We start from the raw sequence: 23,031 nt of genomic DNA on the forward strand, positions 1-23,031 counted from the left end.
TGGACCTGTATCGCCGTTCCTTCACTGTCACTGGGCCAAAATCCTGGAACTCCCTTCATAACAGCATTGTGGGTGTACCTACACCATATGGACTGCAGCAGTTCAAGAAGGCGGCTCACCACCATCTTCTCAAGGGCAATTAGGAATGGGCACTAAATGCAGGCCTAGCCAGCGACGCCCACATCCCATCAATTAATTTTAAAAAAGGTATTAAGAGATATGGCCCAAAGGCGGGTATATGGAGTTAGGTTGCAGATCAGCCATGATCTCATTGAATGGCGGAACAGGCTCGAGGGGCTGGATGGCCTCTTCCTGTTCCTATGTTCCTTACAGGAAATGGACACATTCCCTCTTGCCACCCATTGGACAGCCTAGTGGACTGCTTGTTCTGTTGGAGTAAAGTCTAATTTGGACAGAGGTTCTGTACAAGTCCCTCACTCTAAACACTGTGCAATGCTGATTTACATTTGTAAGATCTTATAGCATTATCTACATGAATTCGCATTTTAAAACTGAATTGTTGCATGTATCTGTGTAAAATTAACCACATATATGTTTTACTATATCTGACATAGCTCTGTTCACATGTAGTCATGGTCTGCAGCATACTTGTGATGTTTAACTGCTAGAATGAAATCAGATTTAACCTGGCCTGTTCGTTTAAGACTGATGCCCAGGCACCCCCTGCAGGGAAATGGTCTAAACCGGCCCATCCTGAAGTTGGTTAGAGACTATTGGCTGAGGGGAGTTTTGTTGGGTTGGCGGCTGCTGGGAAATCCCTGTTTCTTGCTCTTGGGGGTAAGGTCAAGATTTCAAGATCAGAAATGACAGCAGGAAATGCTGACTCTATTTCCCTTTTTAAACTTTTGATACTGTCACTTTGGATTTCCCCAAACACTCATGGTGAGTTATCCAGACTTCTGTGTTTATATTTCAGTCTCCCGCACCGCTACTGAAACTCAACTTTTGGATTTAGAATAAAGATGCAATTAGTTTTATAGTGGGGAGCAAAGAAATGGCAGAACAATTAAATATATACTTTGGTTCTATCTTCACAAAGGAGGACACAAATAGCCTCCCAGAGATGTTGGGGAACATAGGCCTAGAAATTCAGTATAGCCACTTTTGGGGCGCTAAAGTCGGGCGGCCGCTAAAGTTTGCGCCCGGCGCAAAATCACGCCCCCTTCGCCGATATTCAGTCGCATCGCCCCAAGAGGTTGCTGCTGCGCTAAAACAGGCGATGCACGACTATCTTTAGGCGCTAAGCCGGCGGTGCTGAGCGATACCCCCGAGGCCGGGCGCAGCGCCGGTGCGGCGAGTTGCTGATTGACGGCAGACACTCTGGCGCCGGTCAGCTCTTAAAGGGGGAGGGTGGATTTGTTTGCCTGCCACGCCCTGCACACTGCAGCCCTCAACCTAGGCCTGACCACTTCAGCTTCACCTGCACAACGCCCAGGGCTATGGAGAAGGCCAGGGAGAGAGCGCAGCGCTTCAGCGACGGTGACCTGAGGCTGCTGGTTGGCGGAGTGGAGCGCAGGCGCCATGTTCTGTTCCCAGAAGGTGGCAAGAGGCCGCTGCCCAGCGCCTACCGGAAAGCCTGGAGGGAGGTCTCAAACAGGGTGTCTTCCAACAGCGTGGTTGCCAGGACTCCTGTGCAATGCCGGAAGAAGTTCAACGACCTCACTCGGGTTGTCAGGGTGAGTACCCTTTCCAGTGTCCTCCTCATCCCTGCATGTGCACCTCACTTTATGGGCAAAGGGACCTGAAAGCCCTAATGGCCAGCCCTCATCCAGCAGCTATGGGACTGTCATGAAAATCACTTGCACATTCAGCACTTTACACACTGTACAAGCTATTCGACCACGGGAGGCATTGCAGACAAGATCAGGGCTTCACACTGTCAGGGCCAGTCCACCATGGGAGGCATTGCAGACAAGATCAGGGCTTCACACTGTCAGGGCCAGTCCACCATGGGAGGCAGTGCAGACAAGATCAGGGCTTCACACTGTACAAGCTATTCGACCATGGGAGGCAGTGCAGACAAGATCAGGGCTTCACACTGCACTTAGAGGCCGTCCTTTCTCTTGCAGGCCAAGGTGGCGCACAACTGGCGGAAACGAATTGACACCGGGGGAGGCCATCCTGACGTAAAAGAGCTCTCCGACCTCGACCAGCGTGTGGAGCGCATTATGGCAGGCCGGCTGATTGGACCCGTCGCCAGTAGAGATGCCGATCCTATTCTGGGCACCAATGGTAAGGGCATCACCTTTTTGACCTCGCTCGTTCCACTTGCGCCTCAGATCAGCATCCTTTGCCACTGTCCGACCAATGCAGTGAATGGCACCACTCATGCCTCCCTCGCTGCCGCCCTGTCCTCACTCTAAAGCTACTCTTGTGCCTCGCTGCTTTCAGATGGTGAATTGTCAGGTGAGGAGGCGGGCCCTCTAGCTGCCACTGTCAGCGCTTCGGAATACGAGGAGGAGGAAGAGGAAGCCGGCCCAGCAGTGCCACCCTCAGCCGCGCCAGCCCATGGCGATGTAGGGGACACGCCTTCCCTGGAGGGGAGCCGGGGGGAAGGGTCGGAGGAGAGTGAAGCTCCGGGGCCCAGCGGCCTGCAGCAACGCGGGAGGGGTGGGGAAGCTCGGCGGACTTCTCCCCAGAGGGTGAGTGCGGCCTCCAGTCCTGCGACGGTCAGCGCAGAGGAGGTGCGGCTCCTGGAGGAAATGGCCGTCCAGGCTGAGCGCAGGCACACTGAGCTCATGGCTGCAGTGGCAAGGATGCCTGACTCCATTGAGTCTCTGTCAAGGAGTGTGCAGCAATTTGGAGCAGCACAGGCCAGGAGTCTGGATCAATTCAGTGCAGCACAGGCCAGGAGTCTGCAGGACTTCGTGGCAGCACAGGCGTCGTCGAGCCAAGTGCTCAGTCGTGCCGTCCATTCACTGGCTGTTGTCATGCGGACACAGACCAGGGCCACGCGGGCACTAACTGCTGCCACCCTCGCTGGATCAGCCAGGCATCGCCAGGGCACTCGCCGCGCAGCAGCAGCCCAGCAGTCTGTTCTTCAGCTGTTTGCTGCGCATGCTGCAGTGCTGGCCCGTGCGAGACCAATGTGTCAGGCGACCAGCGAGCACCTGCGATCTGCCAGGTTGGCACCATTCCTGCAGCCGACACTGCCACTCCGCCATTGCAGCTGCCACGAGCCGCTGGACAGACTGCTGCCGCCCAGCCAGAGTTGGAGCAGTCAGCAGCCGGCCACCCCAAGGCCAGAGCTGGTGCAGGCCGACCCCCAAGGGCATCTGCCGTCTCGCCATCTGCCCCTCAGCAGCCTTCCCCCAGCCTTGCTGCAGCCACTGGGCTCCCATTGAGGAGGAGCTGCAGGGCGGGCAGGGGCCAGGCAAGGATGTGAAAGGCATCGCCCTCGCAGGGCAAAAAGTAGAAGGTATGCACAAATGCCTGGTGCTTTTTGTAAGGCCGAGATTGGTGCAGTTGTGTTTTTGTAAGGCCGAGACTGGTGTCTTTCTTTCTTTTTGTAAGGCCGAGATTGGTGTAGTTGTGTTTTTGTAAGGCTGAGACTGGTAGTTTTGTGTTTTTGGAGGGGGCTTCTCCACATGAGGATGTAATGTGGGAAGGGCAGAGGTTTGCAATAAATTATTGTTGTTAAATTGCACTGTGCATGGTTTTTTGGTTAAGTCCTGGTTGCCCTGCTCGGCTGAGGGCTTGTGGTGCGGCTACATTCATCTGCTGACATTGGCACAAGCCATTCCCTGAGAGGGGGCCTAGAACCGACGTTCAAAAGCCGGCGACGGGCGGCCCTTGCACTTTCTGCCTCCCTCCTGTGCTGGTCCTCCTCCTCCTCCTCCTCCTCCTCCTCCTCCTCAGGTGGTCCTCCAATCTCTTATGGCAGTGGCTGAGTCCTGTGGATAGCCAGGTTGTGCAGCATGCAGCAAACGACCACGAAATGGGAGACTCGCTCCGGCGAATATTGTAGGGCTCCACCGGAACGATCCAGACAGCGGAACCGTTGCTTCAGGACGCCGATTGTTTGTTCGATGATGTTCCTGGTCGCTTGATGGCTATCATTGTATCCCTCTTCAGCAGGGGTGCTGGGCGCACGGAGCGGGGTCATCAGCCAGGTACACAAAGGATAGCCTTTGTCCCCGATAAGCCATCCTCTTGGGTGAGGCTGGGCCTGGAACATGTCTGCCACAGAAGTCTGGCGCAGGATGAAGGCATCGTGGCTGCTGCCTGGAAAGCGGGCATTGACAGCTAGGATGAGCTGCCTGTGGTCACACACCAGCTGGACGTTCAGCGAGTGGTAGCCCTTCCGGTTGCGGTAATCCTCGGCATTCTCCAGAGGTGCCCGCAAAGCCACATGCATGCAGTCAATGGCGCCCTGCACCATGGGGAAGCCCGCGAATGCTGCAAAGCCCATTGCACGCTGTTGCTGCTTGGCAAGGGCCATGGAGAAGGAGATGAACTGACGTCTCCTTTTGAAAAGGGCATTGGTCACCTGGCGGATGCAGCAATGCACGGCGAACTGGGAGATGTTGGAAATGTCCCCAGTAGCGGATTGGAAGGAGCCGGTGGCATAGAGGTTGAGAGCCACCGTCACCTTCACTGCCACCGACAGAGACGTCCTGCTCCTCAGCTGTGGCTGCAGATCACCGCCAAGCAGGTGGCAGATCTCTGTGACCACCTCCCTTCTGAATCGCAGCCTCCGAACACACTGCTCGTCAGACATGTTGAGATAGGAGAACTGCTGGCGGTATACCCTGGGTGGGTAAGGCCTCCTTTCCCGACGCCTGTTGCCCCCTCTCCGTCTAGCCAGGGCTGCCACTCTCTCACGGCGTCTGTGAGCCCTTTGGATGTAATTGAGAAAGCCAGCATTTACACCCATTGCAGCCCCCATAATATGCTGGCAAACAATGAGATGTCAATGAAGGCAAAGACAAGTGGAAAGCTGTGGCCTGAAGCCACAAGTACCTGTCCGAGTGTTGGGCCAAAGCAGAAAGCTCTCTACCTTGGTCTCTCTGCAAAGATCCGTCTCTCAAGAAGGAGTGCTGCGAAATGGCAGCCTTTTATAGTGCAGGAGGAGTGCCCTTTAATTTGTGCCCCCCGCGCCCCGCATCGACTGAGCACCGTTCCACTCTAACAGTCGCTAGGGGTGCCAGGCGCACAATGGGGCGTCGCGACTGAATTTCCGGTTGGGGGCGCACAAAGGGCGTTGCACGAGGAAATGACGTCATGATCTGCGCGCGCAGCTGAGCGTGCGCAAAGACTTTGCGCCGCCGCTAAATCTTGAGTGAAGTTGGGGCGAGGCGCAGATCGCGCTGCGCCCGGTCGCTAGCCGCCTAGCGCCCGACATCTACTCCTCCTAAGGCGCTACCGGCTGGCACAGCCAACTGAATTTCTAGGCCATAGGATCTAATGAGAGGGAGGAACTGAATGAAATCAGTATTTGTAGGGAAATGGTGTTAAGGAAATTGACAGGATTGAAGGCCGATAAATCCCCAGGGCCTGATAATCTACATCCTAGGGTACTTAAGGAAGTGGCCCTAGAAATAGTAACTGCATTGCTGGTCATCTTCTAAAATTCTATAGATTCTGGAACAGTTCCCATGGATTGGAAGGTAGCTAATGTAACCCCACTATTCAAAAAAGGTGGTAGAGAGAAAATGGGGAATTATAGACCGGTAAGCCTGACATCGGTAGTGGGGAAAATGCTGGAGTCCATTATAAAAGATGTAATAGCAGAGCACTTGGAAAACAGTGACCGGATTGGACAAAGTCAACATGGATTTACAAAAAGTAAATCGTGCTTGACTAATCTACTAGAATTTTTTGTGGATGTAACTGGTAAAATAGATAAGGGAGAACCAGTGGATGTGGTGTATTTGGACTTTCAGAAGGCTTTCGATAAGGTCCCGCATAAGAGATTAGCGTGTAAAGTTAAAGCACATGGGATTGGGGGCAAGGTATTGACTTGGATAGAGAACTGGCTGGCAGACAGGAAGCAAAGAGTTGGAATAAATGGGTCTTTTTCCGAGTGGCAGGCAGTGACTAGTGGGGTACCGCAGGGATCGGTCCTAGGACCCCAGCTATTCGTAAGTCTCCAGCAGTTACTCTTTTAAAAAGCAGGCGCAAAGCCTGCTTTTAACAAGGTAAGTGGTGAATTAATTAAAATTAAAACATTTTTTCCACAGGTTTATTATTTTTAAATACTTTAAAGAAAGGTAAGTTTATTTTTAGCCCCGTTAGAAAATAAAATTATTTTTTTCAAAAATTTAAATTATTGTTTAAAATAGTTATTTCATGTAATTTATAGTTTATTTAAAAAATATGATGATTTTTAAAAATTTATTTGAAGATTTAGTGCTGTTTTGGGGCCGTAGTATCTATAAGTCTTGACAGCACTTCACTGATTGGCTCCCCATGGCCCACGTGATCCCAGGGGACACATCAAACTAACTGCACCCCTGGGATACGCAAGCACTGCGTGCCGGCAGCTGGACCAGGCCCCGGATCGGAATTCCACACGGGCCCACAGCTCAATGGCCGGCGCACCAGGTAAGTGCAGGTCGGGGGCGTGCACCCGTGGGAAGCCCCCGACCCGAATTTCTGGGCCAATATATATTAATGATCTAGAGGAGGGAACTAGATGTAATATCTCCAAGTTTGCAGACGACACAAAGCTGGGTGGGCTGTGAGGAGGATGCCGAAAAACTCCAGTATGATTTGGACAGGTTGGGTGATTGGGCAGATGTATGGCAGATGCAGTATAATGTAGATAAATGCGAGGTTATCCACTTTGGTGGCAAAAACAGGAAGGCAGATTATTATCTGAACAGCAATAGATTGGGAGAAGGGGAAGTGCAACAAGACCTGGGTGTCATTGTGCACCAGTCGCTGAAGGTAAGCATGCAGGTGCAGCAGGCGGTTAAGAAGGCAAATGGTATGTTGGCCTTTGTAGCGAGAGGATTTGAGTACAGGAACAAGGATGCCTTGCTGCAGTTGTACAGGGCCTTGGTGAGACCGCACCTTGAGTATTGTGTGCAGTTTTGGTCACCTTATCTGAGGAAGGATGTTCTTGCCATGGAGGGAGTGCAGCGAAGATTCACCAGACTGATACCTGGGATGGCAGGAATGACGTATGAGGAGAGATTGGGTCAATTGTGCTTATACTCACTGGAGTTTAGAAGAATGAGAGGGGATCTCATTGAAACTTATAAAATTCTAACAGGACTAGACAGACTAGATGCTGGAAGGATGCTCCCGATGGCGGGGGAGTCCAGAACCAGGGGTCACAGTCTAAGGATAAGGGGTAAGCCATTTAGGACAGAGATGAGGAGGAATTTCTTCACCCAGAGAGTGGTGAACCTGTGGAATTCTCTACCACAGAAGGCAGTAGAGGCCAATTCATTAAATATATTCAAGAAGGAGTTAGATATATTTCTTAAGGCTAAAGGGATCAAGGGATATGGGGAGAAAGCAGGGACAGGGTACTGAATTTGGATGATCAGCCATGATCGCATTGAATGGCAGAGCAGGCTCGAGGGGCCGAATGGCCTACTCCTGCTCCTATCTTCTATGTTTCTATGGGCAGCTGTGGAAACTACCGTTCCCTTGAAAGAGATGAAGTGGTGTTTGAAATCTGGACTAATCATTATTTCGGCCTACATTTTAACTTAATTGTAATTTGGGAACTAGTGCATAAGTTCCCCACAGCCTCAGTGGTTTTACTTACATCCCATCCCACACCTCAAGTACGGCTACTGAGGCATTTCAAGGTTTCCTATCTTTTTCTCCCCTTTCACCTCTGTGAAGCGCCTTGGGACGTTTTCCTACATTGAGGTGCTACATAAATGCAAGTTGTTGTTGTATAGGATGCGAGCCATACTTACATTCTCCTAGTGCACCTATCACATTTCAATCATGGAGGTGTCTGCTTTTAATCCCGATGTTTAGATAACCTCAGATTTAATAACAAATGACACTTGCCGGCGATCTGACACTCGGAACGTTTTTAAAGGCGCTATATAAATGCACCTTGTTGTTGCTGGCCGAATGCCACCCCTGTATGAAAAGCCTCACAGCTTCGTTAAAAAGGGGGAGAAGAATCCCACCGATACGACGAGATCTTGAATGAAGTGAACATCTGGAAGGACGGATTGGATGTCACAAAGTTATAATTGATAAAATTGTGCCGGCGCCATCTGATCTGTCAGGAGGAACTATCCGGGGACTGAAAACAAACAGCACCTCTGAAGTGATGCTTGTTTAGAAAAAGGAATTGAAGGCTTAATAATGAATCTGGTTTGAGCAAACCATCCCATCCAGGCAGACATATTACCAAGCTGCTTTGCTAGTTTAGGCAGCGTCGCCTCGAGTATTATTTAGAACAGATTTTCCCCCGACATCCAATTAATGCACAAAGTTAGTATTTGTTAGTGTAATTAGCCACCAGCCAGTTTTTGCTTGTATTTTTTTTACCTTTAAATAGCACCTGTTTGCTGCTTAGTTATTTCTTGTCTAATGAGTCTGTCAAATCCACTGAGTACTGGGACTCAGCATCTCACTCGGGAACGTCGAGCGCTTCATTTACAGATTGGGCAATTTAGATTTACGACAAGAGTATTGTCCTCAAGGCAGTGGATGCTGTAAACCGATAGCTGCGCCGTTAAAAAGCAAACTTGGATATCATTTACATTTTCTTCCTGTTTGCTCGATGGGTGTATTAAATCAAAGAAGTTAATTCCTGGCACTATGAGGCCAAGCCATTGAATATGGAAATTACCCACGGCTTTTGTTCAATTACCATCAAGGCTCACATGCCTGACAATAAATGTCAGTATTGTGCCTCAATTGGTGTAATTTTTTAACATTTCTGTGGGGAGGGATATGAAACTGAGAACTGTGAAATATGGAAGCCACTCCACAATGGCACAAGCATTGTGAATGACATTGCGGGTTATGTAGTGGTCACGTTCTCCATATCCCATGGCCGTCTGCCATGTATTCTGTCTCTGCTGTACAAGTGTTGGAAAATCAGAGTGACTTTGATATTTTTAACTCAACTTTGTTGGGTGGGTACCAGTTTCAGCAGGGTGATGTAGCCAGACACAATCTGTCATTGTACCGTGGTATGAGGCCCCAAGAAAACAAGTCACGCACTTGCCAAGGCTCGGACATGTTGCTCAGCTCCTGTGCCATCAATCATAGAGCCATAGAGTCATAGAGTAATACAGCACGGATAGAGGCCCTTCGGCCCATTGTGTCCGCGCCGGCCATCAAGCCCTGTCTAATCTAATCCCATATTCCAGCATTTGGCCCGTAGCCTTGTATGCTATGGCATTTCAAGTGCACATCCAAATGCTTCTTAAATGTTGTGAGGGTTTCTGCCTCCACAACCCTTTCAGGCAGTGAGTTCCAGACTCCAACCACCCTCTGGGTGAAAAAGTTCTTTCTCAAATCCCCTCTAAACCTCCCGCCCTTTACCTTGAATCTATGCCCCCTAGTTATTGACCCCTCTACTAAGGGAAAAAGCTCCTCAGCATCCATCCTATCTATGCCCCTCATAATTTTGTACACCTCAATCATGTCCCCCCTCAGCCTCCTCTGCTCCAAGGAAAACAAACCCAATCTGCCCAGTCTCTCTTCATAGCGGAAGCGCTCCAGCCCTGGTAACATCCTGGTGAACCTCCTCTGGATCTTATTCAACGGTTCACAAGGGCTACTTTAATGGCAAAAATGGGTGTTACTAAAAAATCAGTCCAAAATGTGTCTCACGCTGAGGAAAACAAATAGATTTACCTGTGGGAGCACCTTCACCACACGGACTGCAGCGGTTCAAGAAGGCAGCTCACCACCACCTTCTCAAGGGCAATTAGGGATGGGCAATAAATGCTGGCCTTGCCAGCGACGCCCACATCCCATGAATGAGTTTACAACACTGTCACTATGGCCCACGGCTAAACAGCGATTTATCAAAAATAAAGTATTGCAAACCTTTACTATCCAAAAGTTCAGCTATCTAATATAATGCTTACAATCTAAATTGTAAGTTTCCTGCAATCAGGTTTAACATGTTAAATCAGACTTACACAAATTATTAACCTTGTCTAGAATGAATGCAAAAACCAAATTGGATCATTTTGGGTTAACTTATGAAGAACTGATATTTGTTCAATTTGGAATATTGCTTGTACAGTTCTGCTTTAGTTTAATGCTTCCTGTTAATTATGACAGTGCTTCTGTTTAACCATCTTACATAGTTAAATGAATTATTTAAGAAGGATTAACATTCAGTCTAGTGGAAAAAGCTATATCCTTGGAATTATGCTGTGCAAATGCTTAATATGTTCACTACGTCGATGTAGCAGAGCCTGGTCTCCAATCGTCTTGGATCCCCTTGCCATTGGACCAAGACCTTGCTCTGTCAAGCCCGTGTGGTAGCTGGTGTGCAACGGCCACCCCACTTTAAAAGAATTCACGCAGAGGCATCTTCCACCCTTTATAAAGTCATCCTCAGTTCTGAGGGACTGCCTAAGAGAAGTATGTTCATGTGAAATTCCTGTGACAAAACAAAGTATTTTGTCCACAGTATATTTTTCTTCTGTCTTTCTGAGGAGAGATTGAGTAGACTAAGGCTATATTCTCTAGAGTTTAGAAGAATGAGAGGTGATCTCATTGAAACATATAAAATCCTTACAGGGCTTGACAGGGTAGATGCAGAGAGGATGTTCCCCCTGGCTGGGGAGTCTAGAACCAGGGCTCACAGTCTCAGAATAAGAGGTTGGCCATTTAGGACTGAGATGAGGTGGAATTTCTTCACTCAGAGGGTGGTGAATCTTTGGAATTCTCTACCCCAGAGGGCTGTGGAGGCTCAGTCGTTGAGTATATTCAAGCCAGAGAGCGATAGATTTTTGGATATTAAGGGAATCAAGGGATATGGGGATCGGGCAGGAAAGTGGTGTTGAGGTCGAAGATCAGCCATGATCTTATTGAATGGCGGAGCAGGCTCGAGGGGGCCATATGGCTGACTCCTGCTCCTATTTCTTATGTTATGTTCTTTTCTTTACAGTATCTTTGGGGTTAAAAGAAATAACTGTGTTTGAGAGCTGTACATTTCATTATGCTTGTAAAAAGAAAGGATAATGCTGGAAAGGTATACTCATTTGGCACACATGCTTTAACTCATAAGAGGTGCAAAAAATTTGCAAGGGATATCAAAATTAACAGCAAAAGTTTAAAAATATATATATACTAGCTGAAGTGCCCGGCGGTGCCGAGGCTTTTTCGAGGGCATGTTGTTGTTGGAAGAGAGAGAGAGAGCGACTGGGGGGAAGAGAGAGAGCGACTGGGGGAAGAGAGAGAGCGACTGGGGGGAAGAGAGGGCGGGGAGGGAGAGGGCGGGGAGGGGGAGAGGGCGGGGAGGGGGAGAGGGCGGGGAGGGGGGAGGGCGGGGAGGGGGGAGGGCGGGGCAGGGAGGGGGGAGGGTGGGGGAGGGGGGAGGGTGGGGGAGGGGGAGGGGAGGGGGGAGGGGAGGGGGAGGGGAGGGGGGGAGGGGAGGGAGGGGAAGGGGGAGGAGGGCGGGGAGGGGGGAGGGGAGGGGGGAGGAGGGCGGGGAGGGGGGGAGGAGGGGGGGAGAGGGGGGGAGGGGAGGGGAGGGAGGGGGGGAGGAGGGCGGGGGAGGGGGGAGAGGAGAGGGGGAGAGGAGGGGGGTGAGGAGGGGGGAGAGAGACAGAGGGAAGGAGAGAGAGAGGGCGAGTGGCCCGCGGCCGCAAATGGAGCCAAGCCCTGAGAACAGGCGTGAGCCGGCTTGAGGCTGAGAGACGGCCACGCCCGGTTGCCGGGGTAACCCTTCCCCCCCTTCCGAGCCCCCGTCCTCCTGAGCACCGGCCGCGCCGCCCCGCCCCGCACTCCACTCCCGAGAGCCCCGCTCTCCGAGCCCCGCCTGCCCCGCAGTCCCGAGAGCCCCGCCCGCCCCGCACTCCCGAGAGCCCCGCTCTCCGAGCCCCGCCCCCCCGGCCGAGCCGGCTTGAAGTCCGCCGATTGCGTCTGTGAGAGACGGCCGGCGGGCCCGGTTGCCGGGGTAACCCTTCCCGCTCACCAAGCCCCGGCCGAGATCCGCACTCCCGAGAGCCCCGCCCCCCCGCCCAAGCCGAACGCAGAACAGAGAGAGACGCCACGTCTCAGCTGCTCCTGATGCACGCGCACCCTGACCCTCGTGGCTGACGCCGTTGCCCCGGGTAACGTGACACGGGGGGGCGGGGGTGGGGTGAGGAGCTTAGCAGAAGCCGTGGGAGAATTACCTAGGTCGGGCCTGGCTGGGCAAGAAACACCCAGGCTTTCAGGCCTAACAAAAACAGGGAAAGGTAGGAAAAAGAATCTTCAGGTTAGAGAAAATATTTACAAATGAATGAAGTTTTTTTTAAAACAATTTAATAAATTCAATTTTATTTTGCTGGAAATGTATATTTGAAAAGAAAGACGCAGAAAGCAGGAAAAAGAATGGAAGCAAGATGGCGGCTACTCACCTCGGTTCAGAACGATAAGGCCTCGAGTTCACTCTGTCGCTAATGAGCGGATAATGAGATGCTAATGAGCGGAATGTTGAAGGTTTTTCGGATACCGCGGGCGCGATTTTTGCCCGGCCGAAACGTAAATACGCTTAAGACCGTTTTGGAAAGGTAAGCTTTCTTTCGACGTAACGCACGCGTAGGTACGCTCTATAACTTTCGAGCGCATACCAGACAGACGCACACGTGATGACAGACAGACAGAAGGACAGAAGGACAGACAGAAGCATCGCTTTATATATATAAGATAAAGTGAAAGAGAGTGGTAAATGTTATATCCATGTATCTTAATGTTGTGTCCTTCAATAATCAGACAACAGACTGCAGGGAACGATCAACAGGTGTTTACTGAATGAGGGTTCAAACTGCAACTGACTGTACAGATCACTACTCAGGGTTTATATACAGGTGTGGTCACTGCCGGTACTACAGGATACAGGAGCTGTAAAAAGTAGTTCTCCCCCTTAAAGGTACATACATTACATTTCCTCCCCTTTTAGATTAACAGTACCATAACACTCATTTAACAATTAAATATCAAACTAATTACAATTAACACTTTTAACATGCAACATTAACTGAAAATAGTCTATTTATAAATTCAGTTTTTGGGGAGGCTTCCTGATTCTTTCTGGATAACGCCTTTCCCGAGTGTCTCGCTCTTGGTGCGGAGGCGATTCTAAAACCCTGTCGTCAGTTGATTCATCAGCTTCCAATGCTATTGTTTCTGAGGTAGATGCGACCTGTACATCGGGTTCCTCACCGGGTACATATGGCCGAGACATGGGGTTGGCTCGTTCCTCTGACTCTAGGATCTGGTCAGCATGGCGTCTCACAATGTTCTCCCCAACATCCACTGTGTACATTAGTGGCCCCTGCCGTGTGCATATCGTTCCTGGTTGCCATTTCTCTGTTCGGTAGTCGCGGGCCAAGACTGGTTGCCCTACATTGAAGCTCCTTGTCGGCTTCTCATTGATGTGCTGGAATTGTTTACTCTCAACATCTCTTCGTACATTTGGTCTGAGCAAATCCAGACGAGATCTCAACCTTCGGTTAAAGAACATCATGGCCGGGGCCTGGTTGGTGACTGCATGTGTCGCATTTCTGTAGGCTAACAGGAAATTGTCCACCTTATGCTGCAGTGGAATGTCGTCATCGCACATGGCCTTTACTGCTTTTTTAAAAGTTTGTACGAACCTCTCAGCCAATCCATTTGTGGCTGGATGATACGGGGCGGATGTGTAATGCCTTACCCCATTCCTTTTCATAAATCTTCGAAACTCTTCGGACACAAACTGTGGTCCGTTATCAGAGCAAATCTGCTCTGGCAAGCCGTTCCTGGCAAAAATGGTCCGTAGGACTGCAATAGTTTTCTCCGTGGTGGTGGAGGACATTTTGATCACCTCAGGCCATTTCGAGTGCGCATCCACGGCTATTAAAAACATTGAGTCCATGAATGAACCAGCAAAATCAATATGCACCCGTTGCCATGGAGATGAGGGCCACTCCCATGGGTGTAGAGGGGCATGTGGTGGTGCATTTTGGACCTTCTGGCATCCTGAGCAGCTCTTTGTCAGGTCCTCGATTTGCTGATCGATCCCCGGCCACCACACATAAGCCCGAGCAAGGCTTTTCATTTTCACCCCTCCCAGAGGACCTTCGTGAAGCTCATTGAGCACTCTCTCCCTTAACTTGGGTGGAATTACCACTCGGGATCCACACATCGAGGTCCCCTGGCATAGTGACAGCTGTTCTCTTCTGGATGAGAATGCTGGCAACAGTGAGTCGCCATGTGCTGGCCATCCCTTCACCGTCAAATCATATACCCGAGACAGTGTCGGGTCATTTCGGGTCTCCTTCTCTATACCAGCGTTAGTTACTGGCAAGCATTCAATTATAGTCGAATGAAATATTTCGACAGGATCCACTGCTGGTGCTTCCTCCGCAGTAGGCAGTGGCAGGCGTGATAGCCCATCAGCGTTTCCATGCTGTTTCGTGCCCTTATACTCGATTTCATATTGGTGCGCCCCTAGAAAAAGGGACCATCTTTGTAGCCGTTGCGCAGTCATCACCGGAACGCCCTTCTTTGGATTAAAGATGGAGACAAGTGGTTGGTGGTCAGTCAGCAAGGTGAACTTCTGCCCGTGCAGATAGTGATTGAACTTTTTCACTCCCCACACTAGGCTGAGGCCCTCCCTGTCAATCTGGGTGCAGTTACGCTCGGCTGAGGTTAGTGACCGAGACGCAAAGGCTACTGGCCTCTCCGAGCCGTCCGGGAATTTGTGCGACAGCACCGCTCCAATGCCATAGGGTGATGCATCACACGCCAACCGAATTGGTAGTGATGGGTTGAAATGAGCCAACACCTCTTTTGATGTGATCAATGCTTTGCTCTTCTGGAAAGCTCGTTTACATTCATCACTCCACTTCCATGGTACCCCCATTTGCAGTAGGGTGTTCAGTGGGTGTAGTACGGTAGACAAATTCGGCAAGAACTTATGGTAGTAGTTCACCAGCCCGAGGAACGACCTCAGTTGTGACACATTTTCCGGTGCTGGAGCCTTGACTACTGCCTCAATCTTTTCAGGGGACTTATGTAACCCCTCTTTATCAATAACGTGGCCACAATACGAGATCTGCTTCTGGAAAAACTCGCATTTGTGGTGATTAGCTCGGAGCCCATATTCCTTCAATCTAGTGAGCACCTGCTCCAGGTTGGCGAGGTGATCACTGTCATTTTCGCCCTTGACCAGGATGTCATCCAAATAACACTGGGTCCCTGGAATCCCTTGCAGGACTTGTTCCATTGCCCTTTGCCAAATAGCCGGAGCTGATGCTACCCCGAACACCAGCCGGTTGTATTGGTAGAGGCCTTTATGAGTGTTGATCGTGAGGTACTGTTTCGAGGCTTCTTCTACCTCCATTTGCAGGTACGCCTGGGCCAGGTCAATCTTAGTGAAGCGTTTCCCTCCAGATAGCGAGGCAAAAATATCTTCAATCCGCGGGAGTGGATATTGTACAGTGTGAAGGACTGGGTTCACTGTCACCTTAAAGTCCCCATGGATGCGAACCTTCTTTGGTTCCCCAGGCGTATTACTCAACGACCTCTTCATTACAGGAACGATGGGTGTAGCCCACTCGCTCCAGTCCACTTTTGACAGTACTCCTGAACGTCCCAAACCCTCCAGCTCTGCTTCGACTAGGGTTGCAAAATTCTGGGAATTTTTAAAAGAGGAAACTTTCCATGGGAATTTATGGGAATTTTGGGAATTTATGGGAATTTTGAGTTTTTTTTGCACACTGCTGGTTTTTGTCTCTGTCCATTTTGTCAGCTTATTTAGCCTGTAATTTGTCCTTATTTTGTCCCTTTGAGTCTTCTACTCATGAGTCTTCTGAGTCTTCTACTCCTCATTGCTCCTCCTGATTCTCTGACTCTGGCTCTGACGTGTCATAGAGTCATAGTCATAGAGTTTTTCAGCACAGAAAGAGGCCCTTCGGCCCATCGTGTCTGCGCCGCCCATCCATCCCTGTCCAGTCTAATCCCATTTTCCAGCATTTGGTCCATAGCCTTGTATGCAATGGCATTTCAAGCGCTCATCCAAATGCTTCTTGAATGTTGTGAGGGTTCCTGCCTCCACCACCCTTTCAGGCATTGAGTTCCACATTCCAACCACCCTCTGGGTGAAAAAGTTCCTCCTCAAATCCCCTCTAAATCTCCTGCCCCTTACCCTGAATCTATGCCCCCTTGTTATTGACCCCCCGACTAAGGGGAAAAGTTCCTCTTTATCTACCCTATCTATGCCCCTCATTATTTTGTACACCTCAATCAGGTCCCCCCTCAGCCTTCTCTGCTCCAAGGAAAACAACTCCAGCCTGTCCAGCCTCTCTTCATAGCTGAGGCGCTCCATCCCAGGTAACATCCTGGTGAATCTTCTCTGCACCCTCTCCAAAGCAATCACATCCTTCCTATAGTGAGGCGACCAGAACTGCACACAGTACTCCAGCTGTGGCCTCACCAGCGTTTTGTACAGCTCCATCATAACCTCCCTGCTCTTATATTCTATGCCTCGGCTAATGAAGGCAAGTATCCCATATGCCTTTTTAACCACCTTATCTACCTGCTCCGCTGCCTTCAGGGATCTATGTACATGTACACCAAGGTCCCTCTGACCCTCTGTACTTCCTAGGGTCCTACCACTCATTGTGTATTCCCTTGCCTTATTTGTCCGTCCAAAATGCATCACCTCGCACTTTTCAGGGTTAAATTCCATTTGCCACTTTTCCGCCCATCTGACCAACCCGTTTATATCGTCCTGTAGCCGGAGGCTTTCCTCCTCGCAATTTACCACCCCACCAATTTTCGTGTCATCTGCGAACTTACTGATCATACCTTTTACATTTTCATCCAAATCATTTATGTAGATCACAAACAATAAGGGACCCAGCACCGATCCCTGAGGTACCCCACTGGACACAGGCTTCCAGTCACAAAAGCAACCTTCGACCATCACCCTCTGCCTCCTGCCACTCAGCCAGTTTAGGATCCAACGCGCCAAGGCACCCTGGATCCCATGGGCTCTTACCTTCTTGACCAGTCTCCTATGCGGGACTTTGTCAAAAGCTTTACTGAAGTCCATGTACACCACATCCACAGCATTTCCCTCATCCACCCCACTAGTCACCCCCTCGAAAAATTCGATCAGATTTGTTAGACATGATTTACCCTTAACAAAGCCATGCTGACTATCCCCGATTAATCCTTGCCTCTCCAAGTGGAGATTAATTTTGTCCCTCAGAATTTTTTCCAATAATTTCCCCACCACAGATGTTAGACTCACTGGCCTGTAATTCCCTGGTTTATCCCTGCTACCCTTCTTGAATAATGGTACTACGTTAGCTGTTCTCCAGTCCTCTGGTACATCCCCTGTGGCCAGAGAGGTTCTGAAAATTAGTGTCAGAGCCCCTGCAATCTCCTCCCTTGCCTCCCACAGCAGCCTGGGATACATCTCGTCCGGGCCTGGGGATTTATCCACTTTTTGGCCCGCTAAAACCGCTAGCACCTCCTCCCTCTCGATGCTAATATTTTCAAGTATGTCACAGTCCCCTTGCCCGATTTCTATGTCTGCATCGTCTTTCTCCATAGTGAACACAGATGCAAAAAATTCATTTAAAACCCCGCCTACATCCTCTGGCTCTACACACAGATTGCCACTTTGGTCCCTAATGGGCCCTACCCTTTCCCTGGTTATCCTCTTGCCCTTAATATACTTATAAAACATCTTAGGATTTTCCTTTATTTTGCTCGCCAGTGTTATTTCATGGCCCCTCCTCGCCCTCCTAATTTCTTTTTTAAGTATGCCCCTGCACTTTTTATACTCCTCTAGGGCTTCTTCTGTCTTTAGTCTTTTGTAACTGCCAAAAGCCCCCCTCTTATTTCTAATGCATTTTTGTATATCCCTTGTCCATTTCCTCCTCTGTGTCAGTGTCTAGCTGTGTGGTGGACACTTCTGTATCTGGCTCAATAAGTTGTAGGTTCGCCCGGATAGCCACCAGTTTCTCCACTCTCTTGTTAGTCAGCCTGTTACGCACCTTTGTATGCGTATTCCCAAAAAGTGACCAGTTTCGTTCAGAGGCCGCTGATGGAGGTGGGATTTGGAGTATCACCGATGCAATAGGTGACAGGGCCTCAGATGCACAAAGTCCCTTCCACCAGGTATGTGCACTGATATGCTTGCATGATTCCCATATCCCATCCCCATTCCAAAGACCTTGCTTGGTAGAGAACTTTGCCAGACTTCCCAGAACTTTGCCCACATCAAGATTGAGATGGTGTGAGAGGGTAGAAATCACACTGTAAGCGCTATTGATCTGTTCTCCAGAAAGTATTGGTCTCCCAACATGCTTTGGGTCCAGCATGTATGCTGCAGCATGAATCGGCTTGACACAAAATTCTTGACGCGTCTGTATGAATTGAACAATTGCCTTCTCCTCTGCTTTGAGCAGCAGGGATGTGGGTAGGGCAATGCTGATTTGTTCTTTTAAATCAGTAAAAAGCCTGAGAACATCTGACAAGACAGCATCCTCTCCTTCAATCTGAGCAATTGCAGATGCTACTGGTGAGAGTAGTTTAAGGCTGCTAACCACTCTCTCCCAAAACACATCATCCAGCAGTATTTTCTTGATGGTGGTTTCCATATCCCCAGACTGGGATATTGCCATTTCTTGCAGCGACTCCTTACCCTCCAGAAGGCTGTTGTACATTATGACAACACCACCCCATCTAGTGTTGTTGGGCAGCTTCAGTGTGGTGTTCTTGTTCTTTGTCATTTGCTTGGAGTTGTAGGTTGCTGCAACTACCTGTTTTCCCCTGACATACTTAACAACTTGCTTGGCTCTCTTGTACAGTGCTTCCATGGTTCTCAAACCCATGATGTCCTTGAGGAGCAGGTTAAGCCCATGAGCTGTGTACCCAATAGACGTAATATGAGGGTAGGCCTCCTCCACTTGAGCCCAAGCAGCCTTCATATTCGCAGCATTGTCAGTAACTACTGCAAAGACCTTTTGTGATCCAAGATCGTTGATGACCGCTTTCAGCTCATCAGCAATGTATGTGCCTGTGTGTCTGTTGTCCTTCGTGTCTGTGCTCTTGAAGAACACTGGGAGAGGAGTGGAGACGATGTAGTTTATGATGTCCTCCCCTCGTACATTTGACCACCCATCTGAGATAACTGCACCACAGTCTGCCATCGCTATCGTTTCTTTGAGCTTTCCTTGGACTCTGTTATACTCAGCCTCCAGCAAATAAGTAGACAAAGCATTTCTGGTGGGAGGACAGTATGCAGGGCGAATAACATTGAAAAATCTCTTCCAGTACACATTGGCTGTGAGCATGAGGGGTGAGCCTGTTGCATATACAGCTCGAGCAAGGCACTCATCTGCATTCTTCTGGCTATGGTTATCCATTGTATCAAAGAACCTTCCAAGTGGGCCAGGAGTTGCTGATGATAAGGAGCCTGATGCTGAATGAGAACCATCATCTTCTTGAATGGAAGCAGAGGAACTCTGGGCTGACTGCTGTGAGCTTTGAGTGAAGTTGTTGCATTTGGATAAATGCTGCTGCATCTTTGTGGCATTCTTTACATATGGCTTTCTACAGTGTTTGCACATGTACACAGTCTTTCCATCTTTAATGCCTGGGGTAAAATGCTTCCACACATCCGATGGTAAACGTGGCATTGTTCTATGCAGAGAAATAAAGGGCATTCATCTCTGTGTCGAACTGCGGTCGATCAGCACGATTGCAACAGGGTGAGTACATTTTTGCTGATGCTCCATGTGATGGAAGCATGACCTGTACACACACGATGCTACATCACCAATAGTGTATTATTTTGTATATTTTAAATTGAAGGACAACAGAGTTCAACAAGTAACTGGTTTATTTGGTATAAAGTCTGATTTACTTACTGCATCATCACAACATCAGCAGAAAACAAAATGACTTCCCTCAGGACCCCTAACCTGGATCTTAAAAAAACTATAGCAGTCTTACAGATGCCTGCAGGCCAATCACAATTCGATATGCAAATATTATAAATAGAGGGAGCTAATCGCTCATCCAACCAATCAGGACACATTTGTTCACAGTCACACACAAAACTTGTAATTATTAAAACAAGCCAAGTAAGAAGATAAACACATATTGATTAAGAAATTCCTTAATAATTAAGATTCCATCTCTGTTAGTAATTTTAAGAGAGGACCTGTGGGAAAAAAAAGAAAGAAATACAAAAAAAACAATATTATGCTAGCATGTGCTTTTTTGGGCAAAATTCCCAAAATTCCCAAGCTAAACTTCCCGTGGAAAATTTCCGGAAATTTACTGGAAATTTACTGGAAACTTTCCACCCCTTTGCAACCCTAGCTTCGACGGCTAGGCGGATCGCATAAGGTCTGGCCGTAAAAAACTTTGGGCTTGCATTTTCCTCTATTTTAATCATCGCTGTTATGCCTTTTGGTGTTCCGAGTCCCTGCTGGAACACTTCTTCTGCGTCAGTTAGCATTTTTGACAGTCGTCCAGGTGTGACGTCGTCATCCTTTTTGGCATCTACAGTCAGTGCTTGTATGGAATGCCAATCTAGCTGTATCTTCCGGATCCATTCACATCCTAGTAGTGGTAGTCCTCCATCTGGCAATACATATAGGTCCATTTTTGGTGTTTCCTTGCCGTTATATATAACGTTCACCCTTATTTTTCCTTTGGGGTAGACTTTTTGCCCCGTGTACGTCTTCAAGACAATCTTTGTATCTCTCAAGGGTATATGTGAGAATAGCCGCTTGTAGTCCCTTCGGTTTATGACTGTTAGGGCTGATCCTGTGTCCAATTCCATTTTCACTTGGACTCCTGCTATCTTGAGCGTGACCCAGATAGTTTGGTGATCCTCCATTTTGATCACATTATGTAGTTTCAGACAACCCAGCTCCTTGCTTCCGGAGTCTGTATCACTCTTCTGTTCGTCTGAACTACTCTCCATCACCTTATGTACCTTCTTGTACTTCTCCTGTGGAGATTTCTTGCTGCTGGTTTTCTTTCCCGACCTACAGACTCTTGCTATGTGTCCTACTTTTCCACACTTTCTGCACACTTTGTCCTTGAACCAGCAATCATTATGGTCATGTGTTGTTCTGCCGCAGTGATAGCACTTCACTGTTCCGTATGACATTTCATTTGTGCCATATGCTTGCGGTCTCCGTTGTATCTCTGCAGTGCCCCGTGCTGCTGCTTCGTGTGATACTGCCATGCTGAAAGCCTTGTCCAACATAAGATCCTTTTCTGATAGAAGCCATTTCTGGGTTCCTTCACTTTGAAGCCCACACACAAACTTGTCCCTTAAAGTATCTGCTAGTCCCGTTCCAAACTGGCAGTGTTTCGATAGCTTGCGCAGTTCCGTTAAATACTCAGCATTACTTTCATCTTTATGCTGGTTCCTTTTGTGAAACTTAAATCTTTCTGCTATCAGCAGCAGTGTGGGGTTTAAGTGGTCCTGTAGGATTGACACTATGTTTTCAAAATCCTTTTCTACTAGCTTCTCTGGGGTTACTAGGTTTCGTAGTAAGCCATACGTTTTTGCACCCATTGAATTCAACAATACCAGCGCTTTCTTGTCATCTGGCACTTCATTCGCCTTGCAGTATACTTCTATGCGTTCGACATATGTCGTCCAATCTTCGACTTCATTGTCGAATGCTGTGATACTGCCACTCTTCGGCATTTTTGGGTGTGGTTAGACTGGCTTAAAATGGCATCTCCCGCGCTTTCCTTTCTTCCCTGCTGCGGCTTAAAATGGAGTCTCCCGCACTTTCCTTTCTTCCCCGCTGCGGCTTAAAATGGTGTCTCCCGCGCTGCTGCCAACGCCACTCTCGGTGGTCCTCGTGGCAAATGGCGATGCCCTGTGGGTTTTGTGCGCTGCTCCTGCGCTGCTGCCAATGCTGCTCTCTGCGGTCCTCGTGGCAATGGCAGCACCTCGCGTTTTCCTAAGCGCCTCTCTCCCCCGTTGACACTGCTCAGCCCTTGAACACCGGCTGCGCTCTGCTCTCTCTCGTCTCTCTCCCCATTGACGCCGCTCGGTCCTGAACACCGGCTGCACTCTGCTCTCTCTCGCCTCTCTCTCCCGTTGATGCTGCTCGGCCCTTGAACACCGGCTGCGCTCTGCTCTCTCTCGTCTCTCTCCCCCGTTGACGCCGCTCGGTTCCGAACACTGGCTGCGCCCTGTGTGCTCTGCCCTCTCTCTCTCCCCCGTCGATGCTGCTCGGCCTTTTTCTGTGCCGCTCAGTCGGCTCTAGCAGTCGCTGTCCGGGAAGTGTTTGCGCAGTACCTGTTGCCAGCCCATTTCGCTGGACCATCGTGACTGGAAAGCCAAGCCTGGCTCTCGACAGCCTCCCCTGCAATGCTCAAATCTCCACTGGATGACTGGGCGGTTGCCCGTGGTCGATGCCCGTGCTTCTGGACTCGACCTCCTTCCACTGTTCTCCAGGAGCGAATCCCTGGGAGGTGATGCAGAGTTGCAGGTAGGTTCGAATCTGCGTCGTCGCCAGTGTTAGATCCGTGTATCTTAATGTTGTGTCCTTCAATAATCAGACAACAGACTGCAGGGAACGATTCAACAGGTGTTTACTGAATGAGGGTTACTCTAGAACTAACTGTACAGATCACTACTCAGGGTTTATATACAGGTGTGGTCACTGCCGGTACTACAGGATACAGGAGCTGTAAAAAGTAGTTCTCCCCCTTAAAGGTATATACATTACAATAAAGGGGGATGTGGGACCATTAAAGATGGATGCAGGCTAGACTATAATGGACAGTAATGAGGAAGTGGTGCTTCATTTGCCTAGAGCTTTGGTCAGACCCCCATCTGGAGAACTGCATTCAATTTTGGTCACTGAACCTCAG

This window comes from Somniosus microcephalus, chromosome 20, assembly GCF_052327205.1.
Source record: "Somniosus microcephalus isolate GS21.2 chromosome 20, FLI_Smic_1.0, whole genome shotgun sequence".
Lineage (NCBI taxonomy): Eukaryota > Metazoa > Chordata > Chondrichthyes > Squaliformes > Somniosidae > Somniosus > Somniosus microcephalus.